Genomic DNA, 13,942 nt, shown 5'->3' on the forward strand with positions numbered 1-13,942 from the left:
CGATAACTCATACCCATAAAGGAAAGCGTGGCCAAAGGAGTCCCCCGACTCGAGAAAGATAAAGAGACACGAAAAACACAAGCAAGAAAACTTAAAGGCCTATAGATAGAAGGATCACTACAAAAGAAAACAAAGAACCAAATAGAAAGGAGATGGTAAGAGCAAGGGGTTGAGGGCACTAAGAGGTCAAAGGACGGACATCAGTAATCTAAGACATGGATATGACGTTTACAACTACTCCTATCCCTAGTTAGGTCCGCAGAGAAGTTTAATTTATTAGGATATTATAAATTTAGATGTAAAAGGCGTTATCAATCATATTCCCATTAAAAATCATTTTCAACTCTTGTTATTTTCGCCTTCAACTATAGCCTATGAGATAAGAATCATTCGGTCATTATTATATCAACTAATAGCACATAATAACTGACCTCCTAGGAAAGTTTTCCAGAAGCATGCATCAATGCATATAACTTTTCTTCATCCTTCGAACCAGCTTGTTTCAAGACTTCAAAGAAAATGTGGCGTTTGGATTTAAATTACAGTTTGTTTGATAAACTACCTAACAAGCCTACAACATAGTCCTCTTACGGGCTCCCATCAGTTAATCAGAAGCAACAAAGACATGAAATTGAGAGGGGGAAAATGTTTCGATTTTCGACAAAATGGTGGTTCTCTACAAAGTATACTTCAAAATACTACAAAATATGGAGAGATAACTTAAAAAGCCTTTCAAAATTCATCATGCAAGACATGCTCCGCAGGGTTCGCCCCGATTGTAGGAGGTACAATGTCATGTTGCAATACAACAAGTCCGTTAGCTGCTGGTTGTTGCCGAAAACTAGCTCTTCTAACCACACCCAATTTAATAGATGCAATAACTAATCGCTGCAGCTTCAATATTCCAATGCGCTTTGAAACAATGTATGCAACAGCCAGAGAGAATAAGAAAAACCCAACAACAATGATGATGCTGCAAAGAGAACAATCGTAATTTAAATTACAGTTTGCTTAAAAACAAGAACATTTTCTATAAGAAAAAGTAGCTTGTCTACCGGTCAATAACGTCCTGATGCTGCATTGTGGAAAGCAAGTCCCGTGTTCCCATTAATAGTGATCGATGCCCTTTGTATTCACTATCTGCTTTTTTCAGTGTTCCTGTTGATTCCTCTACAGGCCAAACGATCATCTAATTAATCTTGAATTACCAACATTACATTATCCTACATCATTCTAGAAAACAAGGCCGCATGGCATATGCGGCGGCGTTGTGAGGGTTTTTTAAAACAACAAACCGATAATTTCCGCGTTGTAAAGGTGTAAAAAAACCACGTTTTGGACCGTATCATGGGATATCTTTTGGTTTTAACCGATATTTAGGCGTTACGATAAACTCATCATTCCCGTTACCGAATCACCGTTTCGTTACCAAAATCCCGACCGCGCATTTTTGTTTTATGGTCACCACTCACCAACCCGGACAGAAATTTAGCCATAAGGGTTTCATTTCATCTAACTAAATCATTAAAGGCTTTCTCTTTGTTTTGATTCAGAAATATAAATATTGGGCAACTATATAGTGGCAGATAAGCAAAATATTAATCTGCAGTGAAAAAGTTCGGAAAAAAAAAAATTGGGTCTTAATATTCAGGACTTCTACAACCTCAATACAAGAAAAGGGGTTTCATGCAAGCCTGTACATTTAGTTTGCATAGATTGATATGAAATAACTTTAAAACACTTTCAAACACCCCAATTTCATAGAAATGCTTTCATAACTTCATTTTTGTCATAGAATTACTTTCATAACTTCTTACATCCTCTTTTGCAGGATAATCTGATATGCAGAACATAAAACAGTAAGCGAAATCTAGAAAGATAAGAAATAATGTAAGGCAAGAAACAACGGAAGTAAAAAACAACTCTTGGGAAGAAGTAACATACCAAAAGTCATTAATGTACTAGCACAACTCCTACGCATGGAAAAAGGCAAGATTAAAAGGGCAAACGTGCATTCATCAACCAGTACCGTGCCATAAATTGTCATAGATTAAAAGAGTGTGATATCAAAAAGTTTGAAGAGTACTCACCTGAGCCATCAATTAACAAGCGCGACGAAGGCTCTCAGTGATGCTTTCTGCAGCAGATGTCATCCCAGCTTTTGTCCTTGAAAATACAAAACAATTTCACTAAGCTAAATTGGCAGCTTACTGCAAAATAAAATTTGCATGTCGTAAATTTTCTCATTCTCCATTCTACAGGAATAAGTCACATACTGTAAATTGCGTCTCCGCATAGTGGACTCGCTGCCACCTCCTAGGAGAAGTTCTCTCTGCAATCAAACTAAAAGGTCACAAAGAGACAATCTTTTACATCCATGATATAAAAAAAAATGGAAAAGTTTGTTTCCAAACGCACAGATGTAGAAGTTGGCACGTCATAAAAACCAAGAGCACAGTTCGATTAAGCATGATAGAGACTAATTTAAACTCGAAATTTTGGGCACCTCTAAACAAACTTTAAGAATCAATTAAATCCAAAGGTCTCAAAGAAACTGCAAGTTAATACATAGTTTAGATAGTGTAGAATATGAAACATTTAGCCCAATAAAATAGTTTTCTTTTCAAAACAAAATCAACATACGATTCTAAATTCCTAATAAAAGGATATCATTTAACTAATTGAAAACTTCAAAACGCTTGATTGTATATATTATATTGCAAACTTCATATAAGCATGTGTCCATCACAGAAGCAAGCTGATCACTCAAACAGTTATTAGCATATGTTTGTAGGGCAGCAATTACATGCAAAAAAAATACAAGCAATCTTTTCAGTGATAGGTCAAGACTCAAGAGATAGATAATAGAAGGTCTAAAACTAGTGCAAATATGAATCTTCCATAAACACACTCAAGCTAGCCAATTTGGTCAGTGTTCAGGTTTAGGTGTTATGGTCAGTGCGTTGTGCAGGTTCAGATCTTATGCACCTGATATGTGCATTTCAGTAGAAAGGTGTCGGTTGATAAGGTATGGTGATCAACATCTGCTGGATGTTCAGTGAATGAGACTAGGGTTCACTTTGGAGCAGATCAGGTCTGCAGTCAGGCACTTGGAACATAATCAGTTGAAGTTGTATACGACCAGTGCAACACTAGGGGTAAATCACTTGTACCAGATCAGGTCAACAATCAGTGAGAAAAACTGTTGCATTAGATCAGTCATCAATACACTTGGGTTTGAGGACTGGTAGACCAGTGCACTTGGGAGTAGAAATGTGGGTCAGTTCAACACTACATCCAATTCAGAATCAGATAAATGGCAAGCATAAGTAGATTTAGTGTGACCAAAAGCATCAGGGTCTGATGGAAATAAGTTCAGTACATGGGTATAGGTGAGTTAGTAGCTCTATCAACAATCTCTTGGATGCTAGGTTAGAAATGATGATAAATTTAGTCACAAGTCAAGCTGCATCAGGTCTGCAATTGTGCATCTGGGCTCGTGGATACAAGGCCAATTGGTGCATCATCATCAGAAATCATGCATCTAGTTCCTCATATTGACAACAATAAGAAAAGTAGACAGTAGTATTAAAAGGAACACATGTAAATAGTCGTCCATTTTATTTTTGTTGATTGGTTGAATAAAGTCCAAGTTGTTAGGGATTAGTTAGAAGGTACATAAATTACATGGGCTGTTTATTATTGATTGTCACGTGGGCTAGTAAAGCCTCATGCATGTGCTCGGCCTTCTATTCACATTTGGAGTAGACTAGTATGCTCTCTTATATAAAGAGACATTTAGGCTCAGTTGTATTCAACTTTTGATGATTAAATAAACACATTCTAAGTGATTAGAATTCTAATCAGACGTGTTCTCTTTCAAGGGAAATTGCCAATGAATATTGCTAACATGTGTTCTTTCTTTGAAACTGAAACAAAGGGAGTCCATAGAAAGACTCCACTAAGATCAAAGATAGTAAAAATTTGATTAAGAGTTGGAGGATGAGGGCTTGTTAGCATGTGATATTAATTGAGTCATGTCCAAGATCAATGTCACATGATCATATCCTTTCATTTTCGAGTAATATCCATCAAAGAGTCAAATAACTTCATGCGTGCAATCACCTTGAATGGATTCTTGGATTCATTAGCCTAATCCTTGGGGTTCATACTTAGTGAAAATCGGTATCGGAGCTATAAGTCCTCGTGGGATAAATATTTCATTTGGTTTTGACGAGAAGAACTTAAAATGGAAAAAATAAAGGTTGATGGAATCTAACAAAATTTAAGATTGAAATCCACCTTGTTTTGGAGGTCTTCCTTTCGTCCATTTTTAAAACTTTTTTAACATAGTAAACTTCATTGAGTTATGAAACTTTTGGCATTAGAAATATTGGATTTGGTGTTGTGCCTAGGGAGATATGAAATTTTCATTTTAGACTACCCAAAATCAATCAGATATGGGTAACTTGGTAAGTTGTTTCGAAAGCCTATCAAGATTCTTTTCTTTTGCTTTGATCTTTCATCATATTATAAATAAGTATCTCATAAACACAAAACTGTATCATTTGTTTACCTTTTCATAGTTTTTGTAGCTTTCTTAAAATACCTATTTATTGCGTGTTTTGTAAATATACAAGAAGGTCCATTTTGTTTATGTTTTATATTTTCTTTCTTTCTCCTTTGTTTGAAAGTCTTTTCAATGTTTCTTTTTTCATTTTGCTTATTTTTAAGTCAGCTATTTCAGATCAGTTTAAACTAAGGCCTTGTGTCACATTGATTTTACATAGTTTTGAATTCTTTGAAGTCAAGTCAAAGCTGGGTTCAATTTCAATGCTGAGTACATATCGAATCATCGGGTGCGTTTTAAACACCTCCTAGGCTCCTACCCACATTATAGGTAGTTACGAGGTGGCTTTCTTGGGCTATATAAGCCATCATACTTGTAATATGTGCCATTATAAAAAGAATTAAATAAAAATTTTGACTTGGAGTTTGGCAGACTTGAATTTTGCCATCAGTTCATTGAACATTCTGTTCTTGTGTCATTTTTGTGTGCGTGAGTTTGCAGCCCTTAACATCTGAGTTAGCAGTCCATATTAATTCTCTAGTGAGCTTGTTTGACATATGGCTTTAGCTCATTATCAAATTAGGATAGGGGCATCTACCCACACATGCTGGATAAGATGGATAACATGGTTTATAATTTAATATAAGAAAATTAAAGGCGGGAGTTGTTGAGACAAAATATCTGGTCAATGTGTTGTTCAGGTTCAGGTCTTATAGTCAGTGCAGGTTCAAATCTTGTGCACCTGATATGCAGTAGTTCAGTAGAAAGTGTATTTGTTGATCAGGTATGGTGAGCACGATCTGCAGGATGTTCAGTGAATGAGTAAAGTTCACTTAGGAGTAGATAGTGCACTAGAAAACAGAATCCACTGAAGGTGTATGTGAGCAGTGCAACTAGGAGCAAATCAGTTCAAAGGTACAACTATGGATCCTGTGGGTTACTTAAACCAGATCAGGTGAGCAATCATTGAGCAGATCTGTTGCATCAGATCAGTCATCAACACACTAGGGTTTCAGGTCTGGCAGACCAGTGCACTTGGGAGTAGGAATGTGGGTCAGTTCAGCAAGACATCCAATTTAGAATCAGAAGACAATGCAAGCATGAGCAGGTTTATTGTGACCAAAAGGATCAGGGTCTGAGGGAAATAAGTTCAGCACATGTACAGGTCATGAACAGCTGTTCTAGTTCGGAATCAGTGTCGAAGAGGGACTGTCCAGGTGGGCACTGGTGCACCTGGATTCTTAGTTTTAAAAAAGCACAAGGCGCATTGAGGCACAAAAAGTCCTTTTTCCCGAAGCGCAAGGCGAAAGGCGAAGACGCGAGCTTTTTGTATGCGAGGCGCACAACTTCGTTAAAAAGCTCCAAAATCATTTTTAAAACATATTTAATACTTCATAATTAAAACATGAAATTCAAATTATAATAACATATAAGTAAGCTAAACACTATTTTAGCACATATTACATAAAGTCATACGATGATTTGATAAGTCAATAACATAATCTTGAGTTAACAAAATCAAAAACAAAGGAAAAAAGAAAATAGTAGTTCTTGATGCTTGAATTGTTTTGTGACGCACTTAAACAAACACTTAGAAAATAAATCTAAATCATACGTCAACCAATGAAGATGGCGGCACTTCAAGGTTATTTTTACTCTTTCGTTTCTCCCTCCACATTTTATCTTGAGGGCAAAAAAGAGTGTAAATTTTTGCTTTCCATTAATTAAACAACTAAGAAGTGAGGGTTATTTTAGTGATATTAGGGAAAGACATGCTATTAATCAAAAATTATATCTGGCATACACGAGGTGCACAAGGCACGCGAGGCTCAAAAAGGCACAGATTTGAAGAGCCTCATGTAGTACGTGCGCCAAGACTCAAAGAGGCGTTTAAGTGGTCTTCCATATGACCCATATAAACCCATAACTAGGTCAAAAAAACATAAACACTTGTAATCTAAGGAGCGTTTTGGTTAACGCTATTTTTTACAATGTATAGGAAATATTTACGGTATGTATTAGTCTTCTAATTAATTATTTATGTATCCGACCCAATCTTTTGGGATTGAGAATTTGGTAGTAATTATTCGACAGGGTAGGCAACATCTATGCTTTCTGAATGATAACAAATACCCGGAAGATTATGGTTACTGAGCTAAGTTAACAACTCTAAAGGTGCATATGAAAATTAGTAAAAATCTTAAAACACCTAAAAGATAGTCTTGCATTGGTATATTATTGTCTCCACTCATATCTCGTGATTTTCCATACTCTTCTACTGCCTTTATATATCCTTGACACTGAAAACTTGTTTCATTCCACTGTTTCTTGACTTCCTTAACAATCTCATCCATTTTGTACCTGCGTAAGTAAATATGTACAAATCAACAACTTTCCTTTCAAGACACCACTAAGCTTAGTTACTTAGTGTACAACCTGGAGAAATGTTCAATGCATAATAAAGAGAGTCTGTTTCGTATTAAATAACCACTAAATCGTGGCTGAAAACTATAAAACCTAAATATTATGTACTATAAAGCCAATATGAAGAACAAAGATTTTTGAACAAAGAACAATTTGCAAGAATATAATTTAGTACTAAAAGCCAAGGTCTGCCTTCTTGATATAAGTTGGCTATGTATTAAACAAGAACCAAACTATAAACACACGTTTGTATTTTGAAGTTTCGTATTCAATAAATAAGGCTGATTGATTTCTATTGTAATGGAATTGTTTTGTGATTTTTGTGGTTTGAAACAATGAAAATTAAGAAAGATATGTTGATTGAACAACTTTAAAATGGCTGAACCAAAGTTTTAATTTCGATACAGAATTCACCACGAAATTAAAGCTAGGGGCTCCTAAGAACACATTCAATCTTTAGCCAAAAGAATGAAAAACAAAGGAACTTCAAGTTACTTTCAACTATTCCAAGTTAAAATTAAATTGCAAAGAAAGAACAAAAAATGCTCAAAGGTTGTTTGTATTAAAGAAGTAATGGAAGTGAATGAATTACAAGAGGGCAGTAGCCTATTTATACTAAAGGATTCAGCTACCAAAGATTACAACTTGCAAACTCCCAACAGCTATATTTTATAATCTAGTGGATAAAAGCAAGTCTCCAACAGCTATATTTTTAAATCTAGTGGATAAAAAGCAAGTCTCCAACAGCTATATTTTAAGTCTCCAACTTGATTTGAATTGATTTGCAAATGTCCTTCAATATATCCTTGATGATTTTCAGCCATTTTATTGATTTTGTGGCTGAGTGCTTTGTTTCGATTCTTGCTTCACACGCTTTGTAAATTTCGAACCCATTTGACCCAAAATAAATACTAGACTTAAAAGAAAATTACAACTCAACTAACTAAACATGAGACATGATTAAGCTTGATCCTAACCTGGCTTAATCATCTCGAAGACTTTTTATTGTAAAAGATTACAAAAAGACTCAAATATTCGAAATAAAATAAAAGACTTAAATAATACGACCAAAAAAGAAGACTTAGTTTATGACTACGAAATTAAAGGACTTCAGCTTTGAACCTTGAATTTGAGCGTCTTCCAGTTGATGTTGTATCATTATATTTATCTTGGTCAGCTCATGAGAATTAGATGTAGGTGATCCTACATCACTTCTAGATTTTGATGGCCCGAAGCAAAAGAAAAATTATGGGCCCCTAACATTTAATTAAAATGTAGATTAAAAAATCAATATAAAATACTAGGAAATAAATTGTACACAGATGGGCATAAACTAAAATCATACAAGAAAGCTCCTACAAGCATTTTTGGATGCGAAATTTCTAGTGTCTAGATTAAGAGATTCAAGCATATTGAGGATTTTTGCAAAGTAGAATATTTGCAGTCACCATCAAATTTCAAAATCAAACCAATAAATAAAACTTATTCACCACAATTCCAATCGACAATCAACAAAATCAAACCAATCATCTCATATTTCATTTCTTGATTATATGTCTTCAACATTCAAACCACTTAATCCTAAAATGCATTTCAAGTGATTCAAGCATAATATTTCAATTTAGCCATAAGTAAATGTAAATGTTCAAGAAAGACAAATATATAAGTAAACAAAGAGGAAAAATCAAAATCGCATTGTTGGCATGTCACTTTCATCAATAGTAGGCAACACAACTATACTAAAATCAGTAGGGTATGGAGTCCCATCCTCTACTTTCTTTCAACTTCCTATTTTTCTTGAACTCACTTAATTTACCAATTTACCAATATTATGAAAGAAAGCAAACAAAAATTGCGAAACCAATTTACCACAAATATGACATACATTCAGCAATTAACAATAAAAGAGTAAGTGATGAATAATTTCCAACAAAGCAAAATCAAATTATAATTCTCTTATTCTCCCATCAAATTCCAATATCAAAGCTATGAAACCATCAAATTCAAAAAGAAATCATAATTCAATTCAAAAGTGAGGGATAAAAAATAACAATCAGGAGAAGTACCGTTGAATTGATCAGAATTCAGTGGTGAAATGGCGAGTCACCTGCAACGGCGAAGGATTGGTCAGTTCAGGCGTGATTTGGTGAGGTAAACCGTAACTATTCAACTGATATGTTGAATATTCAATGGAGGACGAATGAGTTTATTTAAATAGAAGCAATACGTCTATGCCCAACTCGCCTTTTGCTAGGCTTGGTCCAGCTAAAATCGCTATAATACGAAGTTTTCTACATATATGCGTTTTTAGCTCCACTACCTTCTAATTCAAATTTTTTAGGCTTGTTTGGTATAAATTTTTTGGAAAAAAGTAATAATGATTTGTTTGGTTGGTGGCATTAAATGGTGGTAATGAGAATGATTTATAGTTTAAAATATCATCAAAAGTTCCATGCCATTCCCATGATAATGAAACTTTGATCATAAAAAAGATTTTTGTATATACATATTTTCATTACCACCTAATACCACATCTCCCAATGGCATTGGAATGAAATTTATGAAGAAAATGAGATGATTGAAGTTGAACAAGCATGGCTATCAAGGTTGCAAGAGATTTTTCAACAGAAATTACTCTAATTTTCATTTTCATTACCATCGTTTAATACCATCTACCAAACGGACCGTAGATAATTAAGACATCTAATTAGTTATTGGTTGGTATAAAAAAAATTAACCAATTTCATTTCTTTGGGTTAATCATTACCCTTGTTTTGATTCCCCCCATTTTCTAAGAGTAATAAGAAGAAAATAAAATCACTTTAGAGGGCGTTTAGTATGTAAAATTTGTATGCAGGAAACGGAATAAATAATGCATTACCGTTACTAAGTGTTTGGTTAGACATTCTAGATAACCCAATCCATTTCTCAAGGGAATGTTTTCCTCCCATTTGTTACCCCTCATAAAATCCGGTAATAAAAACCATTACCCTCCGCCCTCCATCAACAAATAGTATTGATTTGCTACTACATGTCATTCTCCCTATTCTTTCTCCTTTTCTCTATACTCTTTTACTCAAAATTTCTTACATTTTGTGCTCTGTACTTTTTCCCAATACGACATCCATGATTACTTCCGTACATTTTCTATTCAAAAGTACATGCATGGTTGACTTTTTTGCGGTTTTAGGGAGGCCCGCAGCATATGGTTGACTTTTCTGCTGCGGTTTTAAACCGCAAGATTTACAATAGGCCATATGCTCCTATCACTAATGCTTAGGGCCAAAACCTATTATGGGAAAAAAACCGCAGCAAATGAGGTTTTTTCCACTAGTGGCAAGAATAAGATAAATAGTTTACCCAAAAAACAAATAAGATGAATAATGAGAAAAAGAACTTCAATTAATTTAATAATGGAAGAAGGAAGTAAACTCCTTTTATAACAATTGGGCAAGGAAGATAGGTAATCTAAGGGTTATTTTTGCAAAGTATGGGAAAAAAAATGTAATTGAGGCCAACTAATTCATCATCATCATCATACTCAGTGTGTCCCGCCCAATCACACAATTCGTGATTCGGTTTGATTCATTGTACGAATTCGGATTCGCGATTCGCTAGTTGATGTATACGTTGTTCGTTCGCTTAGGTGTTTGGTTCTATTTTTAGGTGGATGATTCGTGCATTTATTTTCGATGTATATTAAAATCAACATTTTATAATTTTTAACCAAACACAATATAAGATATTTACTAGGGGTGTTCAAAAATATCCGGATCCGAAAACCCGATCCGAAAAATCCGTTTTCCGATTTTTAAAACCGGGTAAATTACCCGGTTTTCCAAATTCGAATATTTCAGGTCAGGTACCCAGTTTCAAAACCGGGTATTCGGGTCGGATACGGATCGCGAATTTTGGAAAACCGGGTACCCGGTATCCGGTTTGAGTATTTTTTTTTTTAAATGTCAAAAATGAAATTGAAAAGTAAAACCCTAAATGACTAAATCTATCAGATTCCTTCTACCTAGGGCCGCTTTCTATTCCACTCTTCCAGTATTCCACTCAATATTGCTTCTTCTTCCTCCTTCGTTCTTGCTGCTGGCTGTTGCTTGCCTTCTTCCTCCTTCACCATTCACGACGTCATCTTTCATTGGGTAAGTTTGTTTCAATTTTTTTGCCATCTTCTTCTTCAGTACCTATTTAATTTTTTTTTTTGCCATTTTCGATTTCGTTATCTACTTAACTTAGTTCGTCACCATTTTCGCATTAAACGATTTTGTCACATAACATCTTCACTCTTCACTCTTCAGTAATTATTTAATTTTTTTTTTGCCATTTTCGATTTTGTCACAGATTTAATCTGCCATTTTCGGTAGTGAGTTGAAGATCTATATGGATTCTTACCCACCGGTTCCACCATCTAGATTTTCAGTAGTTCTTTTTCATTTATTCAAAATTCTGATATTTGTTCTGATATTCTGTATTTTTGTTGTGATATTCTGATTTTCGGTAGCCATTTAATTTGATGAACTGTTGTCCGTGAATTGATTGTGTACAACTAATGATGAACCAATTGTGAATTGTTTACTTCTACAAATCCTTTGTTTTTTGCTTTACATTTGGAGATGAACTGATGAATGAACTGATTGAAATTGATTCATGTAAGTTGTGAGTTGTGATTACTGATTATGTTAGCTGAAAGGTTTTGGATGAAATGATGATGAACTGATTATGAATTGATTGTAGTATTGTACAACTAGCGATGAACTGACTATGAATTGGTAACTTGTATAGAACATGGGGTCGTCTTTTGATGATAATGGAAATTTATCACCGAATGAAGGAACTCAATTTGAAGAGAGTGTTGATCGCTTGTTCGATGAGGATGAAGATACAAGATCACCAATTAAAAAACATAAAAAACAACCTCGTGCAACTACTGGTACGAGGAGTAATAGGTCAAAATGGTGGGATCATTACACAGTTGATGAATTGGATTCAACAATTGCTCATTGTAAGTATTGCAAAACTTCTATTAGTTGTCCTAACAAAAATGGAACAACTCTTTTGGCTAATCATATTAAAAGATGCAAAAAATATCCTCCAAATTTGGATATGAAGCAAAAGAAAATTGAATTTGATATTGCTAGAAGAGTCAATGAGGATGGTAGTGTTGATAGTGTTGGTGTTCCAAATTTGTGGGAATTTGATTATGATTTGTGTAGAAAAAAACTTGCTACAATGCTTATTGTGGATGAATTGCCTTTTGCTTTTGTTGAACGTGAAGGATTTCGTGAGTATTGTAGGGCTTTGAATCCTTTATTTAAGATTCCTTCTCGTAGCACTGCCACTAGAGATTGTTATAGTCTTTTCATTGAAAAAAGAAATGAGTTGAAATTGTTTTTTCAAAAGTTTAAGTCACGAATTTGTCTAACAACAGACACTTGGACATCAAGGCAAAACTTAAGTTATATGTGTTTGACTTCACATTTTATTGATGATAACTGGAATTTGCAAAAGAAAATCATAAACTTTTGTCCTATTGCTGGTCACAAGGGAATACTCATTGGCAGAGCCGTTGAAAAATGCTTGATTGATTGGGGTTTGAAAAATATCATGACATTGACCGTAGACAATGCAAGTTCAAATGACATAGCGGCCAATTACCTTAAGAAAAGACTTAACATTTGGGATACTGGTTTGTTGAAGGGTCAATACCTACATATGAGATGTGCGTCACATATTTTCAATTTGATTGTGAAAGATGGTTTGAATGAAGTTGATTTGTCTTTTTTGAAAGTTTGGTGGTGCTCCTACTGAAGAGGATTGGAAGAAAGTGTCTACTTTCTTACCTTTTTTGAGTGTTTTTTATGATGCAACTTTGAGATTTTCTGCTTCTCGTTATGTAACTTGCAACTCTTATGCACATGAGTTTTTTGGGACTAGATTATTGCTTGCCAACAACATAAGTGTCGATGATGAGGGTATGAGGAAAATGACTACCAATATGATGGAAAAATATGACAAATATTATGGAAACATCGATAATATCAATATTTTAGTGTTTGTAGCTGTTCTTCTTGACCCTAGGCATAAGTGGAATTATGTTAGATTGGATTGTGCGTGCTTCATATGATGCCACAAAAGCTACTCTCTTGTCACTAAAGATTAAAATGGTTTTTCAAAACTTGTTTGATTCTTATTCTTATTCTATGCCTCCACCAAAGACAAGTGAAGCTACTTCCTCCACTTCCACCTCAAGGAGTGGGGAAGGTGGACCTTATTGAACTAATGCATTCAAGATATCAAATGGAGACAGGTTGTTCATTAACCAATCTAAACAAAAGTGAGTTGGATAGGTATTTAGAAGATGCATGTGAACCTCATGATTCTAACTTTGATATTTTACTATGGTAGAAAGATCAAACAAAACGGTATCCCATTCTTCAAAAGATGGCTAAAGATGTGCTCGCTATACCTATTTCTACCGTTGCTTCTGAATCGGCTTTCAGTACTGGTGGTCGTATTCTTGATGATTTTCGAACATCATTGACTCCAAAGATGGCCGAAGCCCTTATTTGCGCACAAGATTGGCTTCGTATTTCTATAACTCCTTTAGCGATAGAGGAGAGTTTGCTTGCACTTGAAGAGATGGAGGAAGGTTAGCATAAATTTTTAATTATTTTTCAATTGATTATTTAATATTTAAGAGTAAAATATATTTTTCCTTTAACCTTATATTGTTCGACTGTTCGTGCTCTTGGTTTAGGTAATGCAATTAACTTTGGAGCATCCGGAGGTCATAATCGATGAAACTCTTGACGTCGGTGACGATGATTAATGGAGCTTAAAGTTTCAACTTAAAAATTTTAATCGTTTGCTTTTAGTTTATGGAATTATGAGTTTATGGAATTATAGTTGTATTTCAATTAACTAATGGTTGTATTTTAA

The 13,942-nt window shown here is 34.6% G+C and overlaps 1 long non-coding RNA gene and 1 pseudogene across 3 annotated transcripts in view; both read right to left on the reverse strand.

Moving 5' to 3' along the window:
* Window positions 1-732: 732 nt before the first annotated feature.
* Window positions 733-2,379, reverse strand: LOC130801089 (uncharacterized; annotated as a pseudogene).
* Window positions 2,380-7,005: 4,626 nt separating this feature from the next.
* Window positions 7,006-13,942, reverse strand: part of LOC130800901 (uncharacterized) — a 16,394-nt gene continuing 9,457 nt past the window's right edge. Inside the window, exons 3-4 of one of the 3 annotated variants that reach the window (XR_009039511.1) lie at window positions 9,061-13,942; window positions 7,006-8,250 (exon numbers count right to left, since the gene is read on the reverse strand). The exon at window positions 9,061-13,942 is cut by the window's right edge and continues 865 nt beyond it. This is a non-coding gene — a long non-coding RNA (uncharacterized LOC130800901). The remainder of the gene's footprint in view (window positions 8,251-9,060) is intronic. The other 2 variants (XR_009039509.1, XR_009039510.1) reach the window with 2 other exon arrangements.

This window comes from Amaranthus tricolor, chromosome 15, assembly GCF_026212465.1.
Source record: "Amaranthus tricolor cultivar Red isolate AtriRed21 chromosome 15, ASM2621246v1, whole genome shotgun sequence".
Classification (NCBI taxonomy): Eukaryota; Viridiplantae; Streptophyta; class Magnoliopsida; order Caryophyllales; family Amaranthaceae; genus Amaranthus; species Amaranthus tricolor.